Source organism: Triticum dicoccoides, chromosome 4A, assembly GCF_002162155.2.
Source record: "Triticum dicoccoides isolate Atlit2015 ecotype Zavitan chromosome 4A, WEW_v2.0, whole genome shotgun sequence".
NCBI classification, from domain to species: Eukaryota; Viridiplantae; Streptophyta; class Magnoliopsida; order Poales; family Poaceae; genus Triticum; species Triticum dicoccoides.
In genome coordinates this window covers 546,656,199-546,660,480 of record NC_041386.1, presented here as the reverse complement: position 1 = coordinate 546,660,480, position 4,282 = coordinate 546,656,199, and positions in this window count along the sequence as shown.

The following is a 4,282-nucleotide window of genomic DNA, read 5'->3' as shown; positions in this document are numbered from 1 at the left end:
GAGGGTGCGCCCCCTCTAGGGCTCCCACCCCTAGGGGGGGCGGCATCCCTAGATGGGATGGAGGGGGCGGCCAAGAGGGGGAGAGGGGGGCGCGCCCTAGGGTGGGCCTTAGGCCCATCTGAGCCTAGGGTTTCCCCCTTCTCCTCCTAGCTGCGCCTTGGGCCTTGTGGGAGGCGCACCAGCCCACTCAGGGGCTGGTCCCTTCCCACTCTTGGCCCATGCAAGCCTCCGGGGCTGGTGGCCCCACTTGGTGGACCCCCGGGACCCTCCCGGTGGTCCCGGTACGTTACCGATAAAACCCGAAACTTTTCCGGTGACCAAAACAGGACTTCCCATATATAAATCTTTACCTCCGGACCATTCCGGAACTCCTCGTGACGTCCGGGATCTCATCCGGGACTCCGAACAACATTCGGTACCACATACAAACTTCCTTTATAACCCTAGCGTCATCGAACCTTAAGTGTGTAGACCCTACGGGTTCGGGAACCATGCAGACATGACCGAGGCGTTCTCCGGTCAATAACCAACAGCGGGATCTGGATACCCATGTTGGTTCCTACATGTTCCACGATGATCTCATCGGATGAACCACGATGTCGAGGATTCGATCAATCCCGTATACAATTCCCTTTGTCTAGCGGTACGATACTTGCCCGAGATTCGATCCTCGGTATCCCGATACCTTGTTCAATCTCGTTACCGGCAAGTCTCTTTACTCGTTCCGTAACACATCATCCCGTGATCAACTCCTTGGTCACATTGTGCACATTATCATGATGTCCTACCGAGTGGGCCCAGAGATACCTCTCCGTTTACACGGAGTGACAAATCCCAGTCTCGATTCGTGCCAACCCAACAGACACTTTCAGAGATACATGTAGTGTGCCTTTATAGCCACCCAGTTACGTTGTGGCGTTTGGTACACCCAAAGCATTCCTACGGTATCCGGGAGTTGCACAATCTCATGGTCTAAGGAAATGATACTTGACATTAGAAAAGCTTTAGCATACGAACTACACGATCTTTGTGCTAGGCTTAGGATTGGGTCTTGTCCATCACATCATTCTCCTAATGATGTGATCCCGTTATTAACGACATCCAATGTCCATGGTCAGGAAACCGTAACCATCTATTGATCAACGAGCTAGTCAACTAGAGGCTTACTAGGGACATGGTGTTGTCTATGTATCCACACATGTATCTGAGTTTCCTATCAATACAATTCTAGCATGGATAATAAACGATTATCATGAACAATGAAATATAATATAATAATAACTAATTTATTATTGCCTCTAGGGCATATTGCCATGTGATTAACACTCACAGGTCACATCACCATGTGACCAACATCCAAAGAGTTTACTAGTGTCACTAAACTAGTTCACATCATCATGTGATTGAGACTCAATGAGTTCTGGGTTTGATCATGTTTTGCTTGTGAGAGAGGTTTTAATCAACGGGGCTGCAACATTCAGATCCGTATGTACTTCGCAAATCTCTAGGTCATATTATAAATGCTGCTTCCACGCTCCACTTGGAGCTATTCCAAATGGTTGCTCCACTATACGTATCCGGTTTGCTACTCATAGTCATTCAGATAGGTGTTAAAGCTTGCATCGATGTAACCCTTTACGCCGAACTCTTTATCACCTCCATAATCGAGAAACATGTCCTTATTACTCCAAGGACAATTTTGACCGCTATCTAGTGGTCCACTCCTGGATCACCTTTGTACCCTCTTGCCAGACATGTGGCAAGGCACACATTAGGTGCAATACTTAGCATGGCATACCGTATAGAACCTATGACAAAAGCATAGGGGACGACATTCGTCCTTTCTCTTTCTTCTGCCGTGGTCGAGCTTTAAGTCTTAACTTCATACCTTACAACTCAGGCAAGAACTCCTTCTTTGACTGATCCATCTTGAACACCTTCAAGATCATGTCAAGGTATGTGCTCATTTGAAAGTACCATTAAGTGTTTTGATCTATCCTTATAGATCTTGATGCTCAACGTTCAAGTAGCTTAATCCAGGCTTTCCATTGAAAAACACTTTTCAAATAACTCTGCATGCTTTCTAGAAATTCTACATCATTTCCGATCAACAACATGTTAACAACACATACTCATCAGAAATTCTATAGTGCTCCCACTCACTTCTTTGGAAATACAAGTTTCTCATAAACTTTGTATACACCCAAAATCTTTGATCATCTCATCAAAGCATACATTCCAACTCCGAGATGCTTACTCCAGTCCTTAGAAGGATTGCTGGAGCTTTGCATACTTATTAGCATCTTTCAGGATTGACAAAACCTTTCGGTTGTATCACATACAACCTTTTATCGAGAAAATCATTGAGGAAACAATGTTTTGACATCCTATCAGCAAGATTTCATAAATAATGTAGTAACCGCTAATATAATTCCAACAGACTCTTAGCATCGCTACGAGTGAGAAAGTCTCATCATAGTCAACTCCTTGAACTTGTCGGAAAAAACTTAACGACAAGTCGAGCTTTCTTAATGGTGATACTTACCATCATTGTCCGTCTTCCTTTTAAAATCCATCTGTACTCAATAGCCTTACGACCATCGAGCCGTTCTGCCAAAGTCTACACTTTGTTTTCATACATGGATCCTCTCTCGGATTTTATGGCCTCGAGCCATTTATCGGAATCCGGGCCCACCATCGCTTCTCCATAGCTCGTAGGTTCATTGTTGTCTAGCAACATGACTTCCAAGACAAGATTACGTACCACTCTGAAGTAGTACGCATCCTTGTCATCCTACGAGGTTTGGAAGTGACTTGATCCGAAGTCTCATGATCAATATCATAAGCTTCCACATCAATTGGTGTAGGTGCCACAGGAACAACTCTTTGTGCCCTGCTATACACTAGTTGAAGAGATGGTTCAATAACCTTATCAAGTCTCCACCATCCTCCCACTCAATTCTTTCGAGAGAAACTTTTCCTCGAGAAAGGACCCGATTCTAGAAACAATCCCTTATTGCTTTCGGATCTGAGACAGGAGGTATACCCAACTGTTTTGGGTGTCCTATGAAGATGCATTTATCCGCTTTGGGTTCGAGCTTATCAGCCTGAAACTTTTTCACATAAGCGTCGCAGCCCAAAACTTTTAAGAAATGACAGCTTAGGTTTCTCTAAACCATAGTTCATACGGTGTCATCTCATCGGAATTACGTGGTGCCCTATTTAAAGTAAATGTGGTTGTCTCTAATGCCTAACCCATAAACTATCGTGGTAATTCGATAAGAGACATCATGGTATGCATCATATCCAATAGGGTGCAGTTATGATGTTCGGACATACCATCACACTATGGTGTTCCAGGCTGTATTAGTTGTGAAACAATTTCCACAATGTCTTAATTCTGTGCCAAACTCGTAATTCAGATATTCATCTCTATGATCATATCATAGATCTTTTATCCTCTTGTCACGGCGATCTTTCAACTTCACCCTGAAATTACTTGAACCTTTCAATAATTCAGCCTCATGATTCATCAAGTAAATATACTCAACATCTACTCAAATCATCTGTGAAGTAAGAACATAACGATATCCACTACATGCCTCAGCACTCATTGGACTGCACACATCAAAATGTATTACTTCCAACAAGTTGCTTTCTAGTTCCATTTTACTGAAAACGAGGCTTTCAGTCATCTTGCCCATGTGGTATGATTTGCATGTCTCAAGTGATTCAAAATCAAGTGAGTCCAAACGGTCCATTTGCATGGAGTTTCTTCATGCATATACACCAATAGACATGGTTCGCATGTCTCAAACTTTTCAAAAACGAGTGAGCCCAAAGATCCATCAACATGGAGCTTCTTCATGCGTTTTATACCGATATGACTTACGTGGCAGTGCCACAAGTAGGTGGTACTATCATTACTATCTTATATCTTTTGGCATGACCATGTGTATCACTACGATCGAGGTTCAATAAACCATTCATTTTAGGTGCAAGACCATTGAAGGTATCATTCAAATAAACAGAGTAACCATTATTCTCCTTAAATGAATAACCGTATTGCGATAGACATAATCCAATCATGTCTATGCTCAACGCAAACACCAATCTTGATGGTAGAGGGAGCGTACGATATTTGATCAACCTTGGAAACTTCCAACACATATCGTCATCTCACCTTTTAGCTAGTCTCCGTTTATTCCGTAGCATTTATTTCGAGATACTAACACTTAGTAACCGAACCGGTATCTAATACCCTGGTGCTACTAGGAGTACT